Below are 12,333 nucleotides of genomic sequence, written 5' to 3'. Positions count from 1 at the left end.
ATAAGCCAAGTCCTTGCTTCACATACTACAGCCCTGATGAACCCCTTTCCCATGTGCTTTGTGGAAAATTATAAAGTGTTTTAAGATGCAGCCATGAATCATCCAAGTAGCAGCTGCAGTTTATATGTGGAGAAATCTAATTGACTCTTCATTGTTTCATTACAAAAGAGTGAGTTGAAACTCTATGTTATGTGCTTAAATGACAATCTGAGGTACAGTATGGTGGCCATTTTGTCCAGCTCATTCCCTTAAACCTGTGCATGCAGGGGTGCAGATGGGCATGTGGACATGCATCTATGCATGTGTGTGTGCAGGGTGTGTGCATGAGTACATGCATGTGTGTGTGCATGTGGAGGTGCGGGCATGGGGGTGTGGCCATGCATGCATGCATATGTGTATGTGCACATTCCTGTTTCTTCAGCCCTCTAAGATGTTGAAAGTATCCAGTGTGGCCCTCAGGGCCAAACGTTTGGAGGCGTCTGCAATAGACCCTTAGCTTTGACATAACAAACTGCTTGTGAATATTTGGGAGTGTATTCAATTATGATAGAGGATCAGATGTTAAACAGAAGAATATCCCCCTGGGCATGCTCACATCAGTTCTGAAACAATCTCAATCAGTTCTAAAATAATACATTTGAATTAATTGATCCAAAATTTAATTCCGCACCAGCTTACTTTGCATCAGGCTCTTGACATAGCTGATCAAAGACTTGCAATAAAGAACTGCTTTTGGAAAATTTGCATGGAAATAAAGGGAGGAAGGAAGAAATGTGTTTCTCTTCTAAAATATTTGTGTTTTCACGTCTTCATGGTGGCAGTTCAAGGCGGCACGGCAAGCCTAGGTTGAACCTAAATATAACAATTCTAGCATTTTGTTGTAAATCCTTTGAACATGCCACACAAATATCTCTATACTCCAGTGTTGTGGCTGCTTTGCAAACTTTGAAATTCTTACCCTGGACCTGGAATATAAATCTTTCCATGTCTTGCCTTTCTCCAGGAGGATGAAGAAGTGCAATATTATTCTTCTCACTGGCACACATGGCAAGGATTTCCTTGAGCTTCTAGCAGAATTTTTACATTTGCAAGAAAACAATTTTGCACCGTCCATATTTTATTCAAAAAATGCCTATGTTGTGCAAAATTGCACAATTCTTGCAACTGTGTGAATTGCGTAGATGGCTTGGATTTCCCAAAACAGAGAAGAATCTGAATCCCTGGATAGATTGTTCGTATCTTTTTTCACAATGATCCAGTCTTCTGCTCGCTTTGCTTCTCAAAGAGGAAGAACACCAGAGATATTTTGCACAAGTTGCAGACACCCTGAGCCCAAACTGAAAACAAAAATGAATTTAGCAAGTATCCCTTTCCTTCCCTAGTCAGAAGATGCTTCCATGGAAGGTATGATTTGCATTCCATATGCAACACTCACACACCTTCTTTACCTATGTGTGTCCAAATAACTATACTCAAATAGAGACGGGGGTATTCGTATTCCACTCACCGATCCGCCACAGACACGGATGACACAATTCTACAAATGGCTCCGCAGTGTGTAATCTGCTCAACACTCCTGGCAGGAGGTGGGAGGACAAGCTTCGCTGCAAGGTCGAAGAGTGTCAAGTGGATCATGCGCTGTGGAGCCATTCGTAGAATCACGCCATCCGCATCCATGACAGATCTGTGAGTGGACCGTCCGGCCCCATGGGGCTGGACCCTCAACGTCACCTGTGTAGGGATATTCGTATTTGTATATGAATGTGAATACCCCCATCTCTACCCACAAATCACCTGCATTCAGTTGGTGCACCATTTAAACTTGTGAATAGAAATTCCTTTTCTTGGATTATTTTGGTCACCAACTCAAATGAATGACCAGTCTTCCCTTCTACACTGCTGCTTGAACTCTACTACAGGAGGAACTATAAATATTTAATTCCTGAAAAACCACCATGGCTGATAACATCATCAGCTTTAAATGGGTAAGTTACACTACTGTTTTCCTCATTGATGTACAGACATATAGACAGTTGCTTTGCCTTGGTGACAGTGCTAAGAGCACCCAGGAGACAAAAGAAGGGAGAGAGACAGAAAGGGAGAGAGAGAGAAAGAGCAAATAGGAAAATGGGAGAGAGGAGGAAATTGGATGTTAGTGCTTTTTGCAGCATATTAAGTTAGCTCTATTGATAACTTTACCGTCTGCAAATCTGGGATAGCTGCAGCAGAGTTATCTTAAGAAAGTGTTAAGAAGTGCTGGTTGGCAATTTCCTCTTCTCTCTCTTTCTCTGCTGAACTCTGTGTGTTCAACTGATGTGAATTCACCCAGAATAACCCAACTTTCAGCATTCACAGTAGATCCATACAATTTTTCCTGTCATATAGTTGCATCTTTAGTTTACAATTTGGCTTGGGGAAGAAGGGTGCTATTTGCTGGTCTAGCAAAGAGTGTTTAGTCAAGCCTCTTAAGCTCTTAAAGCTTCTGCTTGGATGGACAAGCTTGTCAGCTTTCCTTTCTTCCCCAGGCCAAAATTGTGGTGTGTCATTTATGCAGTATAGAGAAACATGACATCACTGGCAGTGTCAGATATCTACTAATTAGAGAGTTCCTGCTTTGATGCCTCATTGCTTCAGATTCATCTAACTGCATGCAATTCATGCCCAGCCTGGATGAAAATCAGGGACTCTTTAATTACAGCCATTCTACTGCTGCCAATGACACCCCTTTTTACATGCCAGCTCAAGTTACGCAAGAGGGCTTGCCCATATTCTCTTTTTTAAAAACCCATTATTTTTCTATTCTGTTGATAAACTTACAAGTTTAGAGAATTCTTGTTTTTAAAAGGGAAGATGAATAAAACTCTGACATGGCCCCATGTGTTGCCAGTCTCAACTGACCATTGATTTAATAATAATAAAAAAAAACCCAACACATTCTTTGAAGGAAGAAATGTAAATAATGCCCTAGAGGGGAGGATAATTCGGAATGTGTTCAATATTTCATCAAGACCCTTTCTGACAGGAATGTTTATCAAACCTTCCCAGGAGGCATGAGTAAGTGTTTAAATATTTAACTTGTACATCATTGTTGGTGTCTCCCATGTTTTGGAGAAAGAAAGCCACAGTGTGAGAGTTTTGAAAATAAATGAGCACAACAGTAGGGCTCATCATTTTTCTTCCACCTACTTTACTATTAATGTCAGCAGTGGTGGCTCTCAAGTTAAATTCTTGTTTGTTTGCCTACAGTCGTTCTTTTATCTCTGGAATTTTTTGTACAGAGTGGAACAAAACTAGCATCATCTCGAACTCCATTATAGCAAAACCGGATGCTGAGGTTCTGAACACATTACAAATTGAACACAAAATAAATTCTTCACGCTGCAAAAGAGAAGAAGGCAGTAGAACAGATGCAATCACAACAAAACAGATAAGACACCAGGGAAAGGGAGAAAAGACATGTGGCCCGGCTAATGAGCAGGCTGAATCACAATGCAATGTGGAACGTGTCTTACAGAAGGAAAAAAAGAAAAAGAAAACTGAGGCTCAAACATAAAGTATCATTATGGACTACACAGCAAGTGAAAAGCAGCGCGAATTTTCAGCTTATCACATTTTAAAAAACTGGATATTCCTGAAAATATCACCAAAGGCTGAACAGACAAACAAACTAATAAACAACCAACTGAAAAACAGTAACACAATAGTGTGGTCTCTCACAAATGAGGTGTGGCCGTCATACTCCTATTCCTAGAGGACTAGGATGATCTTTTTGCAGATTATCTTGTTCATATGGGAAGGGAAGTGCAGCTCAGAAGTTTCGTGAGGTCCTCCTAATGTCTGTTTACAAATAAACAAGAGGCAGAACATAGAGGCAGCAATAGACAGCACAATTACTAATCTTAATCACTAATCTTACATCAGTATTCCTCAGCTCAGACCAATGCATAAATCCTGGTATCACGTTTATCCAAATTCAAATCTGAAATTGCTATGTTTCCTGCCATGCTCAAAGGCTGATCTCAGACTCTGCCCTGAAGGTAGATTTTTCTGCTAACTGCCATGAGCTACCATTGAGAAAATAAACTGGCCTATTGTCCCTACAATTAACAAGGAATCCTAAGGAACAAAAGCTGAAGTGCAACAGAAAAAGGTATAGCAGACATTGAAGCAATGGTGGAATAATGAATCGGATCACAGTTATGCTTTCTGAAAGGAACAGAACACAACCACTGGCTTATTCCTAAAGTACTTAAATGAGCTTGGAGGTCTTAAACAGAACAGAAGTCTCCTTACACAGATGGTCTTTTGATGTGAAACAGTGTAGCTGCAACCCTCTCAAATTCCTGCCTTGGTCTCACCTCGAAAGAAAAAAAAAAGAACAAAACATAAAGAAAGAAATCCTTGCTCTGTTTCTTTTCCTTGTTGTGGATGCCAATTGGCTCATCCACTTTTCCCCCTCACAGAAAGCCTTCCAAAGGGCAAAAATCAGCTTTGTCTCCTCTTACTTCTAAGCAGTGGAAGATGATAACTCCATTTCCATGCAGGTGGTGAATCTATTCTGGCTTTTAGTCTAAACTTTATAGGAGCTACTCTAGATTCTGAACCCTCTTCCCCACGTCGTACTGTAAGACTCCCACATTTGCAAAGTATTGGTTCCAAGATGCCCCAGCAAATATGGAAATATCTGGGTTTGTTTGTTTGTTCAGTCGTTTAGTCGTGTCCGACTCTTCGTGACCCCATGGACCAGAGCACGCCAGGCCCTCCTGTCTTCCACCGCCTCCCGGAGTTGTGTCAAATTCATGTTGGTTGCTTCGATGACACTGTCCAACCATCTCATCCTCGGTCGTCCCCTTCTCCACTTGCCTTCACACTTTCCCAACATCAAAGTCTTTTCCAGGGAGTCTTCTCTTCTCATGAGATGGCCAAAGTACTGGAGCCTCAGCTTCAGGATCTGTCCTTCCAATGAGCACTCGGGGTTGATTTCCTTTAGAATTGATAGGTTTGTTCTCTTTGCAGTCCAGGGGACTTTCAAGAGTCTCCTCCAGCACCACAATTCAAAGGCATCAATTCTTCGGCAGTCAGCTTTCTTTATGGTCCAGCTCTCACTTCCATACAACACTACAGGAAAAACCATAGCTTTGACTATTCGGACTTTTGTTGGCAAGGTGATGTCTCTGCTTTTTAAGATGCTGTCAAGGTTTGTCATTGCTTTCCTCCCAAGAAGCAGGCGTCTTTTAATTTCGGGGCTGCTGTCTCCATCTGCAGTGATCATGGAGCCCAAGAAAGTAGAATCTGTCACTGCCTCCATATCTTCCCCTTCTATTTCCCAGGAGGTGATGAGACCAGTGGCCATGATCTTAGTTTTTTTGATGTTGAGTTTCAGACCATTTTTTTCACTCTCATCTTTCACCCTCATTACAAGGTTCTTTAGTTCCTCCTCACTTTCTGCCATCAGAGTGGTATCATCTGCATATCGGAGGTTGTTGATATTTCTTCCTGCAATCTTAATTCCAGTTTGGGATTCCTCCAGTCCAGCCTTCCGCATGATGTATTCTGCATATAAGTTAAATAAGCAGGGTGACAATATACAGCCTTGTCGTACTCCTTTCCCAATTTTGAACCAATCCGTTGTTCCATAGCCAGTTCTAACTGGCTTCCTGTCCCACATATAGGTTTCTCAGGAGATGGATAAGGTGGTCAGGCATGCCAATTTCTTTTAGGACTTGCCATAGTTTGCTGTGGTCCACACAGTCAAAGGCTTTTGCATAGTCAATGAAGCAGAAGTAGATTTTTTCTGGAACTCTCTGGCTTTCTCTATAATCCAGCGCATGTTAGCAATTTGGTCTCTAGTTCCTCTGCCCCTTCGGAATCCCACTTGTACTTCTGGGAGTTCTCGGTCCACATACTGCTGAAGCCTACCTTGTATGATTTTGAGCATAACCTTGCTGGCGTGTGAGATGAGTGCAATTGTCCGGTAGTTGGAGCATTCTTTGGCCCTGCCCTTCTTTGGTATTGGGATGTAGACTGATCTTTTCCAGTCCTCTGGCCACTGTTGAGTTTTCCAAACTTATTGGCATATTGAATGTAGCACCTTAACAGGATCATCTTTTAAGATTTTAAATAGTTCAACTGGAATGCCATCACCTCCACTGGCCTTGTTGTTAGCCAGGCTTTCTAAGGCCCACTTGACCTCACTCTCCAGGATGTCTGGCTCTAGGTCAGCAACTATATTGTCTGGGTTGTCCGGGATATCCAAAACTTTCTGATATAATTCCTCTGTGTATTCTTGCCACCTCTTCTTGATGTCTTCTGCTTCTGTGAGGTCCCTTCCATTTTTGTCTTTTATCATGTCCATCTTTGCACAAAATTTTCCTCTAATATCTCCAATTTTCCTGAATAGATCTCTGGTTTTTTCTTTTCTGTTATTTTCCTCTATTTCTTTGCGTTGTTCATTTAAGAAGGCCCCCTTGCTATTCTTTGGAAGTCTGCATTCAATTTTCTGTAACTTTCCCTATCTCCCCTGCATTTTTTCCCTTCTCTTTTCTGCTATTTGTAAGGCCTTGTTGGACAGCCACTTTGCTTTCTTGCATTTCCTTTTCTTTGGGATGGTTTTCGTTGCTGCCTCCTGGACAATGTTACGAGCCTCTATCCAAAGTTCTTCAGGCACTCTGTCCACCAAATCTAGTTCCTTAAATCTGTTCTTCACTTCTACTGTGTATTCGTAAGGGATTTGGTTTAGATTATACCTGAGTGGCCCAGTGGTTTTTCCTACTCTCTTCAGTTTAAGCTTGAATTTTGCTATGAGAAGCTGATGATCAGAGCCACAATCAGCTCCAGGTCTTGTTTTTGCTGACTGTATAGAGCTTCTCCATCTTTGGCTGCAGAGAATATAGTCAATGTGATTTCGATGTTGCCCATCTGGTGATTTCTTGTGTTGTTGGAAAAGGGTGTTTGTGATGACCAGCTTGTTCTCTTGACAAAACAAAATATCTGGGTAGTGAACCCTATACATAGCATGGCCTGTGGCTCCATCCAGTGGCCATTTCTGGTAAATGCATTGTGGAAATATATATTTCTTTTCTTTTTTTTCTTTTTTTCTTTTTTGGTACTTCTAATGTTTTCAGACCACGGATAACCGTGGATACCAATACCATAAATAAAAGGCTCCTACTGCATTTATTATCATTCCTAAGAGGCTCTCAAACTGTACAAGTCAATTGGGTTGTGGAGGGAAATGGACAGAGCTCTTGACAAAGAAGGGAATTCCTCATTCCAGAAACATGGATTATGTTGCACAGGAAAAGTTAGACTCTTGGAAATGTTTTTATTTTTGCAATTAAATTGGAATCCAATCAAAGGTTCTATGAAGGGAAAGGCATAGTAGAAATGTTTTAAACAAACAAGCACATGTAGATCTCTAAAGTTACACAGAGCAATAGCAAATATATTTATGCCATGCAAATACAAGGGGTAGCCACGTCTGTAAATGGACCAAAACCGCTGCTAGAACCAAATGTTCCCTCAGAACACATGAACACAAATTTTGCTTTAGTGAATTAGAAGAGCAGGGTTAGAAAATAACTTGCCAGTTACTAGGGCATTTAGAATGATTTTGCATGAGTTTCAGCCACGTATATTCAAAATAAATGTTTCAAAAAAAAAAGGGCCCCAGGATACATTCAAAAGAAAAGCGGCCTTCCATTGTCATATGCTAATCATACCAAATGTGCTACCAATTAACCTTTTCCTAATGCGCCCAAGGAAATGATGGATGAAGATGCACATCTTTCCGACTGACTCCACTTTGCATTTGTCCAGTAGGAAGCACGGACTGTAAGTGGTAGCCGCCATTCTTCATTTTTGCAAATTATGTGTGTGGTAGAAAGTTCCTGCCTTGCTGCTGAGTCTTTTCTTTTTCTGTGGTGGGTGGAATGTTTTTCTTTCAATAATAGCTCTTAAGGAAATACACACAGTATTTAGTTCTTTTGGATAGAAGAAGAAAAAGGGGTCATTAGATATTGGTTCAGAGGCAGTCACTGCTAGAGGTTCAAAAATAAATTTGTTGGGTTCCTATTTCCTTAAGAGATCATTCAATCTGTACTTGTGTGAGGGGATTGCCGCCAGTGTCCCTGGTGGGCCATCCACCCTAACCCTCACACCATTACAGGAACTTGGGTGGAACAGCCATTCTGGACTCCAGGGAGGGCTGGGAGGAGGGAAGCCCAGGTGTCTCCAGTTGCATTAAAAGAGGGAAGGGCCAAAATCTGGGCTTCTTCAGGGCTTGCAATGCCTGGTGGGGAGTAGGCTGAGCAGGAAGAGTCCTGGGGGTTCACGGCAGAGGAGCTGGAATTCACAGAGCTGGCCTGGGAACAGCAAACCTTGGCAATAACCTGCAGGCAACTTCCTGGTAGCGAGGGGCTGAGGCTAGGCAAGAGGGATGCCCACCATCCCAGCCCCAGAGAAGGCTCCAGCCCCCCCCCCCAGTTCCATGGTGCTTGGTGCTTGAAACTTTTGATGAGACCTGCTAGATAAGGTGCTGGCACCATAAATGACAGCACGAGACGTCTCAGCTCACTGAAAGGCTCCAAGCCTGTTCCCAGATTGGGCAAGTTTATTGCAAAGACTACAGTAGCATCAGTGATGAGAACTGAGGCCAGTACTCTGTCCAGGAGACTAGTGTGGGGAACCCAGTCTCCTGGGGTGTGGGAGGGTGGTGACAGGGAACCACTGGAAATCACCAGTCCGACAAAGAGCAATCTCACCAGCAATTGGAGCCAATGGGGTTACTGGTGGGAGACCTCAAGGCCACCAGTTCTGTCAGAGGTGGGGATGGCAGGCCTCATAACTTGACAATGGGATAAAGCCCATCTTGTGCTCAAAATCCCTACATTTATGACAGTTGCAATTAGAGATGTGGGTATTTGTATTCGTTTATGAATACAAATACCCTTGCACAGCTGAACTTAGGCTCCACTCCCTGGTTCCAGACCATCCACTCACACGCTCGGTGGCAGCAGCAGCCTTGGTCAGCCTTCCAATGGTTTCCGAGAGCTCTGCTCTCTATTTCCGCTCATCGAGCCACTTGGCAGCCATGCACGAAGACTTATTCTCCCTTCCCCTGCCTGGAGTTGGCTAGATGAGTGGAAAGAGAGCAGCGCCTTGGGAGTGATTGGAAGGCTGACTGAGATTGCTGCTGCCGGATGCATGAGTGGATGGTCCAGCCCCATGGGCCAGACCCTCATTAAGTCCAGCTGTGCAGGGGTATTCATATTCGTATGTTGTTGTTTTGTCTTTAAGTTGTGTCCAACTCTTCATGACCCCATGGACCAGAGCACGCCAGGTCTTCCTGTCTTCCCAGAGTTTGGTCAAATTTCTCTTGGTAGCTTCAATGACACTGTCTAGCCATCTCATCCTCTGTTGTCCCCCTTCTCCTCTTGCCTTCACACTTTCCCTACATCAGGGTCTTTTCCCGGGAGTCCTCTCTTCTCATGAGATGGCCAAAGTATTGGAGCCTCAGCTTCAGGATCTGTCCTTCCAGTGAGCACTCAGGGTTGATTTCCTTCAAAATGGAGAGGTTTGTCCTCCTTGCAGTCCAGGGGACTCTCAAGAGCCTCCTCCAGCAACACAATTCAAAAGCATCAGTTCTTCAGTGGTCAGCCTTCTTTATGTTCCAGCCTTCTGTACATCACTACTGAAAAACTATAGCTTTGACTATGCGGACCTTTGTTGGCAAGGTGATATCTCTGCTTTTTAAGATGCTGTCAAGATTTGTCATCGCTTTCCTCCCAAGAAGCAGGTGTCTTTTAATTTCATGGCTGCTGTCCCCATCTGCAGTGATCATGGAGCCCAGAAAAGTAAAATCTGTCACTACCTCCATATCTTCCCCTTCTATTTGCCAGGAGGTGATGGGACCAGTGGCCATGATCTTATATTTTTTTATGTTGAGCTTCAGACCATTTTTTGTGCTCTCCTCATATTCATATAGGAACCCAAATGCCCCTATCTCTAGTTTCAATCCATTTTGGTGAAAGAGATAAATAAAATTCACAGAACTTTGCATGTGCTTGAAGAATGTACAGCAATGAAAATAATGTACATTTAAAAATATGCACAAGAATGCTTCAGTGGGGAGATCTGCAAAAAAATGTAAATGACTGAAAATAGAAACAAAAAGTCATGCATTGGGGGAAAAATAAATAGGAAAATATGGAGAGATTTGCACTTGGTTGGTGCACTTAGCTCCAGGTATGGAAATCAGAGAAGCTGATATTGGTCATACGTTTCTGAGAAATGCAGTCAAAATTTTGCTAATGGATTTTCACATCTATAATTCACCCCAAAATGTATACATAATTTTAAGTGTGCATAGACTTTTGTCAGTGCTTTTCCTCAGTATATTCCTTTTTGTATACTATTTTCTCTAACTTGTGTTCAAATTTTAACTTGTGAGCTACAGTGGAACATTGAGGGGGGGAGATAAATAATTTCATTGAGTTCTGTGCATTAATTCAAGAAATATAAACTATGTCTATTAAAATGGAGACAATGTACATAACATCTTATCCATCCTAATATAAGCCCAGCTAGGATTTTGTTTGTTCCCCTCTCTTATGGTAAGGCTAGTATTCTATGCACACTTACTTAGGAGTAAGCCCCAATAAAAACAGGGATTTCCTTCTGGGTAGACATGCGTCAGATACCCCGAGAGCCTGAAAACAGAACAATTTTCTACATATTTTAAAAGCCAAGAAATAATGTTGTACGATGATTTCTGAGTTCCATGAATGTAAGGTTATGTTTATGAGATTTGCTCACACTTTTCTCACTCACACAGTGCGAAAATTTGGACAAAGTGTTCGTGTTTGCCCTGCTAGTGTGATTCCATTTTGACCAACCCCAAGTGAGTCATACTTCCCATGGCAGTAAAAACTTCGCCAGAGATGGGGCTGATGTAGCTGATGACAGCCCACTCTGTGGAAGATGCAAGAGACCAACGCTCAGACTAGAACTCCCGTAACTTCCCAGGGAGGTTGGTGTTCTGCTTCACACTTACAATCGAACCAATGATACATTTAGAAACCATCTTCCCTCAAATAATGAAAGATGGTCTGTTTTCACATTATATGATTTCCTTTACCTATGCGTCTTTCATTTAGTGCCTTTTGGTCTCTGGTCACTTCAGGGTAAATAGAACTGAGGCACAGTTGTGGGAGGGAAAGAAATTAATCACAGAGAGTATGCACTATTGTTAACTTCTACTGAATTCTTTGGAGCTATGAAGCAAGTGGGTGCTATGGAGCTCTGACTTTCAGAGCCTAGATTACTTTTTTAGTTTACCTGGATTCTAGAACAGTACTTATAAGAGTAGAGTAGTTGAACTCTTAAAGGCACCCATATATAGTTACTACTATAGTTATGACTTTCAACAGTAACTCATAACAATCATGTTTCTCAGAAGTAAACTAGTTGCCTTTAATTATTATTTTTAAAGCAAACACACACAGAGCTCTGAATGAAAGAAACCATTGAGTTATGGCATGCAGTTCTCCTATCTAATAAGGCCATACACATGTTTCCTTCCTTAATAAAAGGAAACAAAATTGTACAAAAGAGAATTACTTTTACGCTGCAAAATGAGTAAAGTTGTCACATTATGTTATAACTTAATGTTATGTATATATAACTTAGTTATTTTAGTTATATGTTCCTTGTTAGGAAAGGAATTACAAGTAACTGTTTACTTATGGCTAGTTACTCCTCAGTTTTGTGCACTACAAGCCCAACTAAACACAGCAGCCAGCGGAGAGAGAAGCCTTTGTTTCTGAACAAATAATTGCCTACTTTGTAACAATGAGTGAAGACAGTCATTTTGCCTGGGACTGCCCTCTGATACAGTAAGGATCTGTTCTTTTGTTTGTTTGTTTGTTTCTAGTTTACATTTATATCCCTCTTTTCTTCCAATGAGCTCAAGGTGGGGAAACACATAGCTCTCCTGATTTACACTTTAGCTTCTAGGGCAGTGATTTCTCCAAGGTCAGCCCATGGGTTTCATGGCTCAGTGGGGGGTCTCTCGGACCTAATGGGAAAGGCGGACCCAGACTCACCTGGGTCCTGCCTTGTGGCCGGAGTGGTGGCTCAGCCTCCCAAGCAACCCTGATGCTCTGTAATGGTGGCGGCCGCATGGCAGGCTGTGAGAGAGCCTGGGAAAATGATGGTGGGGTTAATGGATGCACTGGCAGCCAAGGATTGACTGGCATTACTGGGGGGTGGGGCCAGCTGCCCCCCCTGATAAAAGGGGGGTGCTCCCGGGCCAGGGTTGTGGAGGCCTCAGCA

This window comes from Pogona vitticeps, chromosome 2 (assembly GCF_051106095.1).
Source record: "Pogona vitticeps strain Pit_001003342236 chromosome 2, PviZW2.1, whole genome shotgun sequence".
NCBI lineage: Eukaryota > Metazoa > Chordata > Lepidosauria > Squamata > Agamidae > Pogona > Pogona vitticeps.
The sequence above is the reverse complement of the archived record's forward strand: the minus strand, read 5'-3'. Positions refer to the sequence as shown.